The sequence below is a fragment of the Mesocricetus auratus genome, unplaced genomic scaffold (genome assembly GCF_017639785.1).
Source record: "Mesocricetus auratus isolate SY011 unplaced genomic scaffold, BCM_Maur_2.0 Super-Scaffold_100029, whole genome shotgun sequence".
Lineage (NCBI taxonomy): Eukaryota > Metazoa > Chordata > Mammalia > Rodentia > Cricetidae > Mesocricetus > Mesocricetus auratus.
The window spans coordinates 3625074-3640256 of NW_024429210.1; positions in this window are offsets into that span (position 1 = coordinate 3625074).

Here is a 15183-nt window from a genome sequence, read left to right on the forward strand (position 1 = left end):
CAATGCAACAAAGGGTCCTCCTTTATTAGGAATAAAACTTCCTTGTTTCCTCAGGGTAAGGACTTAGAACACAAGCTATTACAGGCTATAATTTAGACAAAAACACCAAAAACAAACCAAAACTGAACAACAACAATAAAACGTATCAATGAAACTCATGTGTTAATGGTTTTGACGGCGTATAATATATCAATATGGATAATGTCATTATGTTTTGTTCAAGTTTAACAGTCCAGCTGAGGCCAAGCAATGTGAGCAAGTAGCAGTTTCTCTGCAAAATCCCCTGGGATTCCATGGTATAAAGATGTGAAGATGAAGGTTGTCCAAAGCTACTGGAAAAGATGGAACCATGGCACATCTACCTGGAGTCATTGAAAACAGTAGGCCCAAGAGAGCATCTTCTGTATTCTTTTCAGTGAGAATAGTTCAAAAACTTGAATTCTAAAAATAGAATCAGAACTTATTCCATGAATCCTCACATGTTTACAATTTGTACATTATGGAAACTGACCTTACAAAAAATTAAATTGTAGTCGTTCCATGCATTATGCAAATCATATAAAACAATACATGGACAAGTGTAGCCCAGTTACATAGAACATTGATTTCTGTAATTGTTAATAAAGTGTGAGCATAATCCTCCTAATCAAGGACTGTCCTCTCAATTTATTCAACAGCATGGTCACTTTGGTGTACAAAATAAACGAAGTTTGTCTCAGTGTTTTTCAAGAGTTTTACTAGAGCAGAACTTGTTTTTTTCTAATTTAACTGACCGATAACAATAACAGAACCAGAAACATATGTTATCATCATATGTGTTTATGGTGATTTCAGCATTTTCTCTAGTTTATTGTTATTTTTTCAATGTCACTGCTTTCTGGAGTGGTCTAGTATCCAATTACCTCACCTCATACACATGTACATTGTCATGAGTCAGGTTCATGAAGCAGAAATGAGGGAGAATTTGGAAGACAATTTAAGACCAAAATCACCTGTACACCTTAATATTGAAAAGCTGATTACATGTGGTATCAAACACAGGGTAAGAATATTTACATGGCTTTTCCTTTTTAACATTTTACACTGTTTTTCATAAAGCTAACATAAATATAAACTAAGTATACAGTGTTAAATAATCAAAACATGATTACCTTGGTTACATGGCAAAGCAAAAGTTCAATTGGGTGACTGATAGACACTTTTAAAATTTTCACATCCTTATTCATCAGGGAAATGGAAATCAAACCTACTTTGAGATTTCATCATATACCAATAAGAATGTCTTAGATGAATAAAACAAGTGGCACCTCATGCTGATGAGAATGCAGTGCAAGGAAAATACCCATCCATCACTTATGGGAGTGTAAATGTGTCAATATAGCTGTTCCTCAGGAAGATGTTAATTAATCCACTTCAAGATCCATCTGTAAAATGCTTGGGCATTTACCAAAAGAATGATTCAACCTATTATGTGGATATTTGCTTAACCATGTTCATTGTTTCTCTTTTCATAGTAGTCAGAAATTGGAAACAACATAGATGTCCCTAAAAAGGAAAGTATGAAGAATAGTGGGATCATTAACATAATGAAATAATAATCAGTCATTAAGAAAATGAAATCAGAAAATTCTCAGGAAATTTCGTGGAATTTGAAAAATTCATTCTCAGTGAGGTAACACAAACACAAAAATACAAGTATGGCATAAATTCACTTATATGTAGATACCAGCTGTTAAGTCAATGATAATCGAGCTCAGCCATCTTGAGACAAGGTCCACTTTTTAAGCAACAGAAAGGAAGTAGATACAGATGGCAGTAAATGGAGTAGTGGCCATAATCAGGATATTTTATGTATGAAAAATATATTTTCAATAAATGGGGGAAAAAGCCAATTTTGGAAGACAAACTACAGGAAAAATCCCTGAAGAAATCATCCCTATACCTAAGGAATTAAAATACTTTGATTATTGGTTAGAAAATATAAAATATATGAATGTTAATATTACATAGGCAAAGTATATTATTATTTGAAGAGTATAAAATATATACAAGGTTAAAGAACTTCAATATTGAAACTTACTGAAATTACATCAAAATGAGAAATTACACAGACACATATATGATTTCTGTAAATGGAATGTGGAAACATATCTTCAGTAAGATGAAACACAAAGCTTCATGGTAGGTCCATCGATAGAGAACTTTAATGCTATAAATCAGAATCACAATGATATAAGAGACTATAGATGACTTATAACAATAAGTTGATAAACACTGAGCTGAACTCCTGGAATCCAGTTGTAGAGAGGGAGGAGTGATGAACAAAGGAGTCAAGACCAGGCTGGAGAAACCCATAGAACAGCTGACCTGAAAAACAGGGAGCTCATGGACCCCAGACTAATAGTCAGGAAATAAGCATAGGACTGATCCAGACCCCCCTGAAAGTGTGTATCATTGAGAAGGCCTCGGCAATCTATGGGGCCTGTGATAATAGATGAGTATTTTGTGAGTGTTTGTGCGTTTTTAATTTATTTTATTTTTTCTCTTCTTTTCTTTCTTTTTTATTTAAATTAGAAACAAACTTGCTTCATATGCTCATTCCAGCTTGTTCTCCCTCCCTTCCTCCCCTACCACACACCAAGCACCCAAACCCCCACCCAATCCCCACTCTGCTCCGCAGGTGTTGGCCCCTTCTCCTATAGGGACTGCTGACCAGCTTGTGACTAGGAGCAAGCATATCCTGTTCCCCTCCTTCCAATTAGGCCTGTATGCAAGATCCTGTTTTCTGCCCATTCTTATTGTCTGATTTCAAGTTCCTTTTATCCATGCATCCTTATTGCTGGAGGGACTTGGGAACGTGAGCTTCTAACCTTGATAGTTTTCCAGCATGCCTGCTGACGGGTATATATCATGCCCTTCTTGTTACAATAAAGGCTATTCTCCTTGCAAGAATGAGCCATTGTCATTTGTCTTCATTTTAATCCTCAGGCCCTCGCCCAAATTCTTGAGAAGTGTTGTAGCCTGAGATCGCTACAAATGAAGGTCCCACTGAGATAGGGAAAGAAGGGCAAATGCTGAAGGATCATACTTGAATACTGGCCAGCAAGTAAGGTAGGAGGGTGTGTTTGGATAGGGACACCAAGTTGGGGCTACCAAATTAGTATCCAGCCCTTGCTTGAGCCACTGAAATCAGGAAATCAAGGGGTCACGGACAGGTAACCCTCTTTGAAGGCTGACCAGCATTCTCCCTAAAGGTTAGAGCAAGTTTATTGAACTTGTGTGCTGCTAGTTCTTACCTTCCTATGGAGGACCAATTGATCCAATTGCTAAAACAGCAGGGTACCAGTATCAGACATAAGACAGCAAAAGACTTTTTAAACACTATATATATATATATATATATATATATATATATATATATATATAGTCAGCCCTTGGTTTTTGGTCTCTGGTGATCTTAATTTCCTCAATTGGGGACAGGTGAGAGTAGACCTACAAAGGACTTTTCATAAAGAAGGGCCAATACCATACCAATTTTTACCTTTGATCTGTGGTGACTCTTTAAGGACATGCTTGTTAGTGATAATATGTTAGTAAAAGAGCACATTGAGAAAGCTAAAGATGCCTTCGCAGAGGCTCAAGACCAAGAGTCTGTCAGATCAATTCAAGTTTCTAATGTTTCACATTCTGAGTCTTCTTCTGGGGATGAGACTGAGGAGCTCAAAGGACCTCAACTTGAGAAAGGTGTCCTTAAATTAAAGCATAAGCTTAAAAAAATGCTTCCTTGAGCTGCATCCCCCTGTTAATAATCCTAAACATTCTGGCTCTCTTTGTCTTCCTTTAGTCCTTCCTGAGGAGCAGAAGGGTGGAGTGATGTTTCCAGTTGTAGAGACAGTAAATCCTCAAGGCCAGAGTCAGAGAAAACATTCCCCTCTTAAGTTTAAGGTTATAAAACAGTTGAAGGAGCCACTCAGGTAATGTGGCCACAGGCCCCTTTCATTCTTGCCATTTTTTAATCCTTTAGAGGCTTAAATTTTGTTCCCAGTGATTGACAGAAATTATGTCTTGCTGTGCTGTCAGGGAGAGATGATTTGATTTGGAGGGGTAATACCAAAAACCATATAACCAGACAGTGCAGTACTATGTGCCATCTGGAGTCCCATTCTTTTAGTTCATTCTACAGCCTCCATGTCTAAATCTGAGGTGTCCATTCCCCAAGCTATCGTTGCGCTCTTGTTTAAATTGCAAAAGTATGCCTTACAAAGCATTGGTAAGGACCCAGGTCAGGTTGTTACTTCTTTGCCCTTTCAACAAATAGAGTGGTTACAAAATAATAACTGTTATTGGGCCATTTTTCTCTCTGGTACTCAGAGTTATTTTGATAATCATTACCCATCCAATAATTTGGTTTCAATTTTTAAAAGTCATCCTTTGATTTCTCCCAAAATTATAGTCTCTCAGCCTATTTCTAAGGGGCAAGTAGTTTTCAGAGATGGTTCCTCTAAATGTACAGCTGTAGTCATATTTTATTCCATCATTAAGACAGCCAGAATTCTTGTATCTTCTGCCCAAGTGGCCAAAATTTCACCCCTGGCCTTGCCTCTATACTTCTTCCACATGGAAGCATTAAACATACATACAAATCATTTGCTGCTCATATGACCCAACCCTGGGAGATTGCTGCCTATGTTGCTCCCATCTCTAGGATACAAGAGAGTTTATTACAGGCACAAGGTCTACTATGGCAATGGAGCAAGCCTGTATTTGTAGGACATCTTAGGGCCCACACTTCTTTGCCAGGGCCCCTCAGTGAAGGAAATTGCATGTCTGGCACGTATGCTCAAATCAGTGTGGTTTTACAAGGGCTCACTAAAGCACAATTGTAGAGAGCTGCAAAGTGCTGCACCCTTAAGATGGTGCTGGCTTCCACCTTCTGCTAGCCCGGCAGCAGGTGCTCTCTATGATAAACAACACCTGTATTTGGTTAAGGCTGGATATCAGGCTTGCTTCTGCATACGTGGACCTATCTGCATGTTCCATGTGGCATACTGGGGTTGGTGCCCAAGGGCTTTTAAGCTGTGGGTTAGGGCTCCCTGGCACTCCACGGGAGAAGAAGATTGTTCAAGGTTCCTAAATAAGCTGCTTAAAGAAGAGTCTGGGCATTGCATCTTCCTTGCTGGTCGAGGTGGACGCGACACACAATCACTTTCATCTCAGCGCAGGGTCCTTACACTTTCATACTGGAATTACTCAAGAACAGGCTGTTCAAATAGTTAAGGATTGCCCTCTTTGTGTAGAATTTCTTCCTGTACCTCACTTGGGAGTTAATCTCCAATGACTTTTGCACAATCACATATGGCAAATGGATGTAACACATGTGCCATCTTTGGTAAATTACAATTTGTCTATGTTTCTGTAGATACTTTTTCCCACCTGTCAATTGCCTCTGCTCACTCTTGTGAAAAAGCAAAAGATACTGAGAGCCACTGTTTACAGACTTTTGCTTACATGGGGGTCCCAAAACAAATTAAGACCAATAATGGCCCTGCCTATGTCAGCAGAGGTTTAAATCACTTTTGTCTAGATTTTGATATTTCCCCCCAAACTGGAATTCTTTACAACCACCAAGGATAAGCAACTTTGGACACATCCATTGCACTCTAAAAGCCAATTAATTAAAGAAGGCGGGACATTGGGGGTCACCTTGTCTCCCCTCATTCTGCTCTATCACTAATCCTCTACACATTTTGAATTTTTTAATTGTGGATGCTTCTGGCAACTCCACAGCAAACCATCATTGGTGGTCCTCTGTACAGCACAACCCTTGTTAAATGGAAAGACATACCCCTGGTCCTTTGGAATGGGCCAAATCAGGTTGTTTTGTTTGTGGGGGGGGGAGGTGTGGGTGTGGGTGTGTGTAGGCCTGGGGGTCTGTTTGTGTCTTCCCATGATATTTTGAGTCCCTAGTTTGGGTTCCAGAGTGTTGTGTGCGCTCTGCTCCTGCTGATACACATCAGCCATCTGAAGACCTATTAGGCTTTAATGAGGAAACTGTCTGTCCTGATGTGGGTGGGTCTTTGGAGTCAGGTATACCCAGTTACACTCAGCCTCAAGCTTAGCCTAGGAAAAGCAGATGTCAGGATAGATTTAAACAAGGAAATTTTTTTCCTAAGATGCCTTGTGCTTTTTTCTTCTTTTGAAAGTCCTTCATATCTACATGCCTGCTTGGTTTTAAGCAATTCATCCATTGCTAAATTTTTCCTAATGCCTCTCTTACTGGCCTTAAGATTAATGACTTTTGCCTGATACTGGGTATTGGTCAGGCCTACTTAATTGATCTTGTTTTGAGTTGGGTCACACCAACCTTCTCAGGTATGTCCCTTCACAGGTCTTTTGACTGCTTAAACATTTATTATATTCAATACCACTCCCTTAATTATTTCCCCCAGGAATGCTGTTTGAGAAGCTTTTGGAAGGGTGAAATATCAACCTTGGTGTTCCATGTTCCTAGTTTCATGCCTATGCCAGTAGAACACTCAGAAGAGAACCAACTCGTCCTTACACAAGAGGAAAGAGACTTTGATATCTGCGGCTATTTTGGTCACTATTATAGCTGTTGTCAGGGCAGCTGCAGTTTCTGGCTTCCTTATCTCTTAGCCAGTTGCCAGGGCAGGCATGCTAGGTAAACTCTCAGGGGAGGTTGCCTCTACCTTGAGTTCCCAAAATAATATTAATTCTCTTGTATAATTGGGTACCTAAATTTTTAATCAACAAATGACAATTTCATGAATTACACAACTTAATGACTACTAAATTGAGACTAGGGGCCCTCCCCTTTTAGGAGACCCCCACTCTTAAAGAGACTGCAGGAGACAGGTCAGTTGCTTAAGGAATGGAGTGGGTTGCTACCCCTCAGGATTGTGGCCCTGGGCAGCACAGTTTTAGCCCTAGTTTTCCTTTCCCAAATGGGAAGGCCACAAGCCCAGTGCCATTTTCATACAAAGCAGATTATGCTTTTCTTGGTAGCAGATAACCCCTCAGTACAGGCCTAGTTGAGCCTGCAGGACAAATGAGCAATTAAGGACAGGTAAGTCTCGGGGGACAACTGTTAACTTAAGACAGAGGGTCTTCCGGGCCTGGCAGGCTTCTCAATGATGGGTACAACAGATGTTGATGTACCGATGAATCTAAGACAGATGTTCAATTTTATTTATATAAAAAAGGGGAATTGTTGGACCCTTACCCCTTAAGGACTGCTGACCAGCTTGTGACTAGGAGCAAGCATATCCTGTTCCCCTCCTTCCAATTAGGCCTGTATACAAGTTCCTGTTTTCTGCCCATGCTTATAATCTGAATTCAAGTTCCTGTTATCCATTCATCCTTATTGCCTGAGGACCCTGGGAAACTCAGATTCTGACCTTGGTAATTTTCCAAGGTATATAATGCGTCCTTCTTGTTATAATAAAGGCCATTCTCCTTGCAAGATTGAGCCACTGTATTTTATCTTCATTTTAATCCTAAGGCACTCACCCAAATCCTTGAGAAGTGTTGTAGCCCAAGATTGCTACACCCATGGTGGCAGAGGCCTGCCATGGGGAATCTCCAATTTCTGCCTAGGCCCTCCCCCAAGTGTCCAGGCTGAGAGAGCATCTTTCCATGTGGAATGGGCTCCCACCGTGTCTTAGATAAATAAGTTATATTTGGCAAATAAGATTTATAAATTCTAAGATCTACTTAAGTGTACAATATCATTAACTGTTTTATTTTGATAGTAAAAGAGCTAAAGTATGTCTCAGTGGCTAAGATCAGGTGCTAAATTTGCAGAGGATCAGAGCTCATTTCCCATTACCCATTTTAAGCATCTAACCAGCATGTGTGGAAATAGCTTCAGGGACCACCAAACTCCCTGACTGCTGTGGGCCACATGTCCAAATCTCTCTCTCTCTCTCCCTTTCTCTCTCTCTCTCTCTCTCTCTCTCTCTCTCTCTTTCACACACACACACACACACAAACACACATGCTTAAACAGATGCACACATATAGGTAATAAAAATTAAATATTAAAAAAGAATTGACATACATATCCAATAAGAAAAGGAGTAAAATAAAGCACTGTTTATAATAAGCAGGAGTGTTATTTAATTATGTAATTATAATCTTGTCTTGCAAACATTAAGTCTTTTAAAATAATGTCCCTCTCTATTCTTGTATACTGGCAGAAACACTAAGAAATATTCTACAGTTATTCTATACTCATTTGTGAGGTTGTGTGTTTCTGTAAAAGATCAGGAATGAGTAAGTACATCCTGCTTAGATTATATATTACTTGAATTTTTGTTTTCATACGATCATATTGGTATTGGATACCCAGTTTGTATCAACTAATTAAAAATATGGACATGAATTTGGAATACTGCAAAGGCTATATCTGAGTGTTTTGGATGAAATTAAAGTACATACTTATATAATTATATTATAATCTAAAAATAAAAAATATTTTTTTAAAATTAATAACACTATGATAATTCAATATGAACAGGTAAAGGGGATTTGATTAGGTACTATATCAATTTACAGGATAATTTTGATAGGTTTTGAACATCAATGGAATGCTTAACATAATTGTTCTTTAATGGGGATATACATTTTTCTCCTGTGTCTCAATCTTAGACATTGCAAATGCAGCAAACACAGGCAGTGAAATATGGATGCCTACATTGCTTTATGATATTATAAATAGATTATTAATTACATACCTTCTAAAATATGGTTTGTATGTGATCTTAAGTATCATTTACGGTGGCACATTATCCCTCTCTTAACAACTGTGGCTGATATTAACTAACTTATTTTGTTGTTAGTGAACTGAATTGATTTAAGAATGTTACAAGTTAAATGGGAAAAAAACATTAAAGAATATTTTTGAAGATTTTTTTAAATATTAGAAACACTTATTTACATATCCATTCCCCAATTCCCTTGTCCTCCCATTCTCCCATGCTTCACACCAACCCCCCAACCCACCCACCACCTACCTCCCAGGGACAGTGAGGCCTTCCACAGGGGATCATCAAAGTTTATCATATAATTTGGGGGAGAACCCAGGTGCTCCTGTCTGTATCTGGTCTGCAATAGTATCCCTCCATAGGGAATGGGCTCCCAAATTCCATTTGTGATCTAGGAATAAAATCTGACCCCATGCTTAGAGGTTCCATAGACTGGCTTGGCCTCCTACCTTGGACTCACATTCAGAGGTCTTGGTTTGGTCCAGTGCTGGTATCCCCACTTTACAACTAGGGCCTGCATGTTCTCATTAGTTCAAGTTAACTGTTTCTGTGCATATCCGCATCACTGTCTTGGTTCTTTTGATTATATTTCTTCCCTCTCTGAAACTGGATTATGGGAGTATTGCTCAGTGTTTGGCTGTGGGTGTCTGTTTCTGCTTCCATCAGCTACTGGGTCAAGGTTCTAGGAATAGTAACCAATGTAGTCATCAATCTCATTACAGGGAAAGGACATCAAAGGCAGCCTCTCCACCACTGCCTAGATTCTTAGTTGGGGTTTATCACTGTGCATCCCCTACCATTTCCTCTATGCTAGATCTCTCTCAAAAGTTGTACTGGCACCCTTTATCAAGACATCTCCTTTCTTGTCCTACTCTATTCCTCCCCTGTCTCAGTCCTCCTGTTCTCTCCCCCCAACTTTTATGCCTCTGCCCTTTCCATCTCACTCTTCTCTCCCAATTTACTCAGGGGTTCTTATCCCCCACCTATTTTTGGGGACCCATTTGTTCTTCTCTTGGGGTTCTCCATGTTTCCTAGCACAATCTGGTGGTGTGGATTGTAGGCTAGTAATCCTTTGCTCTATGTCTAAAACCTATATAGGAGTGAGTATACACCATGTCTGTCTTCTTGTGACTGGGTTACCTCGCTCAGGATGATTTCTTCTAGTTCTATCCATTTGAGTGCAAATTCCAACATTCCATTTTTTTTCCACTGAGTAGTCTCCATTGTTTAAATGTACCACATTTTCTCTATACATTCTTCAGTTGAAGGGCACCTAGGCTGCTTCTAGGTTCTGGCTATTACAAACTTCGTTGCTATGAACATAGTTGAACATATGACCTTGTTGTATGAATGTGTATTCTTTGGGTGTATGCACAGGAGAGGAATTGCTGGATCTTGTGGATGACTCATTCCTGTTTTCCTAAGAAACTACCATACTGATTTCCATAGTGGTTGTAAAAGTTTGCAATCCCACCAGAAATGGGGCAGTCATCATCTTTCTTCACATCCTCTTCAGCATCAACTATCATTGTGTTTTTGATTTTAGCAATTCTGGAGAGTGTAAGGTGGTATCTTAGAGATGTTTTGAGTTGCATTTCCCTGAAGGGTAAGGATGGTGAGCAATTTCTTAAGTATCTTTAAGCCATTTTAATTTCCTCTATTGAGAATTCTCTATTTAGTTCTGCACTCCACTTTTTAATTGGGTTGCGTGGTGTTTTGATGGCTAGTTGCATGAGTTCATAATATATTTTGGAAATCAGACCTCTATCAGATGTGGGGTTGGTGAAGAATATTTTCCATTCTGTATGCTGCCATTTTGTCTTGAGAACTATGTCCTTTGCCTTACAGAAGCTTCTTAGTTTCAGGAGATCCCATTTATTAATTGTCCATTTCAATGTCTGTGCTAATGGTTTTATATTCAGGAAGCATTCTCCTGTACTATTTCATTCAAGGGTACCTCCCACTTTCTCTTTTAAGAGGTTCAATATGACTGGATTTATGTTGAGGCTTTTGATCCATTTGGATTTATGTGTTGTGCATGGTGAAAGATATGGATCTATCTGCAATCTTCTACATGTCTGCGTCCAGTTATGCCAGCACCATTTGATGAAAATATGCTCTTTTTTCCATTGTACAACTTTAGCTTCTCAGTCAAAAATCAGATGTTCATAGGTGTGTGGGTTAATATCAGCGTTTTCAATTCGATTCCATTGATCTACCTTTTGTGTGTACTTTTGTGCCAAACCCAAGTTGATTTCAGGACTATGGCTCTAAAATATAACTTGATTTTTTTTTATTTTTCAGTTTAAATTTAGATAAGAAACAAGGTTGCTTCACAAGTCAGTTCCAGGTCCCTCTCCCTTTCCTTCCCCTCCTTCCGTGCCCTCCCCCCAACCCCCCCCCCTTATCCCCTCATTCCCCCATGGAGGGTGAGGCCCTCCATGGGGGTGTCCATAGTCTGTCATTTCATATAGGGCAGGGCCTAGACCCTTCCCCAAGAGTTCAGGGTGAGAGTGCACCTCACATTGTTCTATGGGAGTCCAAAGTCCGTGTGTATACTTGAGATGGGTACTGATCTGCTGGCCAAGGCTCAATAGATTACCTAGGCCTCCTCACTGACACCCAGATTCAGGGGTCTTGATCAGTCCCATGCTGGATTCCCAGGCTGATGCCTGGGATTCAAGAGTTAACCTTTGTCTGGTCAGGTGTTTCTGGGGGGTTAAACCAGCCCAGTCTTAAACCCTTTGATCATCAGTCCTCCCTCTCTGTTACTGGCTTTCTTGAGTTCAGCTCAGTATTTAACCAAGGGAGTCTGCCTCTTCTTCGATCAGCCGCTAAATGAAGTTTCTGTTTCCCAGACTCTCTGGCCATAGGATTGTAGGCTGGCACTCCCCAGATCTATGTCTAAAATCCATATATGAGAGAGTACATGCCATGTTTCTCTTTTTGTGACTGGGTTACCTCACTCAGGATGGTTTCTTCTAGTGTCATCCATTTGCCTGCGAATCTCATGATTCCATTACTTTTTTCTGCTGAATAGTACTCCATTGTGTAGATGTACCACATTTTCTCTATCCACTCTTCGGTTGAGGGACATCTAGGTTGCTTCCAAGTTCTGGCTATTACAAATAAAGCTGCTATGAACATAGTGGAACAGTCATCTTTATTGTATGAATGGGCATCTTTTGGATAAAATATAACTTGAAGTTAGCGATGGTTATGCATCTGGAAGTTTCTTTATTGTCCTGGGTTGTTGTGGCTATCCTGTTTTTTTTTCCCCCATACAAAGTTGAGTATTGTTCTTTCAAGCTCTGTGAAGAATTGTGTTGGGATTTTGTTGGGGATTGCATTGAATCTGTAGATTGCTTTTGTCACGATTGCCATTTTTACTATGCTGATCCTATGTATCCAAGAACATGGGAGATCTTTCCATTTTCTGGTATCTTCTTTAATTTCTTTTGTTTAAAGACTCAAAGTTCTTACTGTACAGTTCATTCAATTGTTTGGTTAACATTACAGCAATATGTATTATGTTCTTTGTGGCTTTTGTATAGGGTGACATTTCTCTGATATCATTCTCAGATAATTTATCATCTATATATAGTATGGCTACTGTTTTTTTTTCATCTATTTTGTATGCTGCCACTTTGCTGAAGGTATTTATCAGTTGCAGGAGTTCTCTGCTAGAGTTTTTTGGGTCACTAATGTAAACTGTCATATCATATGCAAATTGTGAAAGTTTGACTTCAGCCTTTCCAATTTTATCCCCTTGATCAACTTTTGTTATCTTATTGCTCTAGGCAGAATTTCAAGTACTATATTGGAGAGATATGGATAAAGTTGACAGCCTTTTCTTGTTCCTGATTGTAGCTGAATTGGGTTGTGTTTCTCTCCATTTAGTTTGATGTTGGCTTTTGGTTTGCTGTGTATTGCTTTTATCATGTTTATTTATGTATTGGATTGTGCCAAAGCCTTTTTTAGCATCTACTGAGATGATCATGTGTTTTTCTTTTTTCAAATTACATTGATGGTTTTATGTAAGTTGAACCATCCCTACATCCCTGGGATGAAGCCTACTTGATCATGGTGGATGACTTTTCTGATATGTTCCTGGATTCAATTTGCCAGTAGTTTTTGAGTAGTTTTGAATCAGTGCTCATGAGGGATATTGGTCTGAAGTTCTTTTTCTTAGTTGTGTCTTTGTGTGGCTTGGATACCAAGGTAATTGTAGCCTCATAAAAAGAGATTGGCAATGTCCCTTTGCTTACATTGTGTGAAACAATTTGAGAAGTATTGGTATTAGCTCTTCTTTGAATTTTTGGTAGAATTCTGCACTGAAATGATCTGTCCCTGGGCTTTTTTTTTGGTTGGGAGACTTATGTTGACAATTTTTGTTTCATTAGGTATTATACAATCTATTTAAATTGCATATCTGTTCTAGATTTAATTTTGGAAAGTGATATCTATCCAGAAAATTCTTCATTTCCTTTAGATTTTTGCATTTTGTGGAGTACATGTTTTCAAATATGACCTAATTATTCTCTGGATTTCCCCAGTGTCCGTTGCTATGTCCCTCTTTTCATTTCTGATTTTGTTAATTTGCTTGTCTCTGTGTCTGCCTTTTTCATAGTTTGGATAAAGGTTTGTCTATCTTGTTGATGTTTCTCAAAGAACCAAGTCTTTATTTTTATTGATTCTTTGTAATGTTCCTAGTTTCTTCTTCATTGGTTTCAGTAATCAATTTGTTTATTTACTGGCATCTACTCATCCTGGGTGAGTTAGCTTATTTTCGTTCTAGAGCTTTCAGTTGTTCTGTTAATTCTCTAGTGTGATTATTCTCCATTTCCTTCATGTGGGCACTTGGTGCTATGATCTTTCCTCTTAGAACTGCTTTCAATGTGTCATATAGGTTTGGGCATGTTATTTTCTCATTCTCATTAAATTGTCAAAAGTCTTTAATATCATTTTTTATTTCTTCCTTGACTCAGGAATGGTACAATTGCACATGTTTCAATTTCCCTTAGTTTTTAGGGTTTCTGCAATTTGTGGTGTTGTTGAATTCTAACTTTAAGCATGGTTGTCTGAAGATACAGGGTGTTATTCAACATTTTGTATCTGTAGAGGTTTGCTATATTGCTGAGTATGTGTCCAGTTTTAGAGAAAGTTTCATGTGGAGCTCAGAAGAAGGTACATTCTTTTGTGTTTGGATGAAACGTTATATAGATGTCTGTTAATCTGAATTGGGTCATAACTTCTGTTATTTCTCATTTCTTTGTTAAGAGTATTGAAGTTTCCTACTGTAAGTGTTTAAGGTTTTATATGTGATTTGAGCTTTGGTAATGTTTCTGTTATGAATGTCGGTGCCTTCATATTTGAGGCATAGATGTTCAGAATTGAAACTTTATCTTGATGGCTTTTCCTGTGATGAATATGAAATGCCTTTCTTCATCTCTTTTGATTGATTTTAGTTTGAAGTCTAATTTGTTTGACATTAGGATTGCTATACCAGCTTGTTTCTTGGGTCCATTTGATTTGAATAACTTTTCCCAACTATTTACTCAGTGGTAACATCTGTCATTGACATTGAGGTGTATTTCTTGTATGCAGCAAAAGGATAGATTCTGTCTTCATATTCATTCTTTTAGCCTCTGTCACCATTAATATTGAGGGATATTAAGGACTATTGAATTTTAATTCTTGTTTGTTTTTCATTTGTTGGTTGTGGTATTTTTTTTGTAGTTTTACCATACTTTTTCTTTTGGGTTTTGGTAATGTTGGACTATCTATTGCCTATGTTTTTATGAACATAGTTACCTGCCTTACATTGAAGTTTTCACTCCACTTCTTGATGGAGTAGTGGATATGTGTTGTTTAAATCTGGTTTTGTCATGGAATGTCTTGTTTTCTCCATCTATAGTGATTGATAGCTTTGCTGGGTATTGTAGTCTGGGATGGCATCTGTGGTCTCTTAGTGTTTGTAGAACATCTATCCAGTACCTTCTGGCTTTCACAGTTTTTATGGAGAAGTCAGGTGTGATTCTGATAGTTTGCATTTGCATATTACTTGGCCTTTTTCCTTTTTCTAGTCTTAATATTCCTTCATTATTCTGTGTGTTTGGTGTTTTGATTATTATGTGGTGAAGGGATTTTATTTTGTGGTCTACTCCCTTTGGTGTTCTTTACAATTCTTGTAATTTCATTGGCATTTTTTCTTTAGGTTGGGAAAGTTTTCTTTATCATTTTGTTATATATGTTTTCTGTAGTTCTGAGTTGGGTTTCTTCACCTTCTTCTATCACTATTATTTTTAGATTTGGCCTTTTCACTGTGTCCCATATTACATGGATATTTTGTGTTAGGGACTTGTTGGACTTGTATCATGGAAATATTAAGCTACCC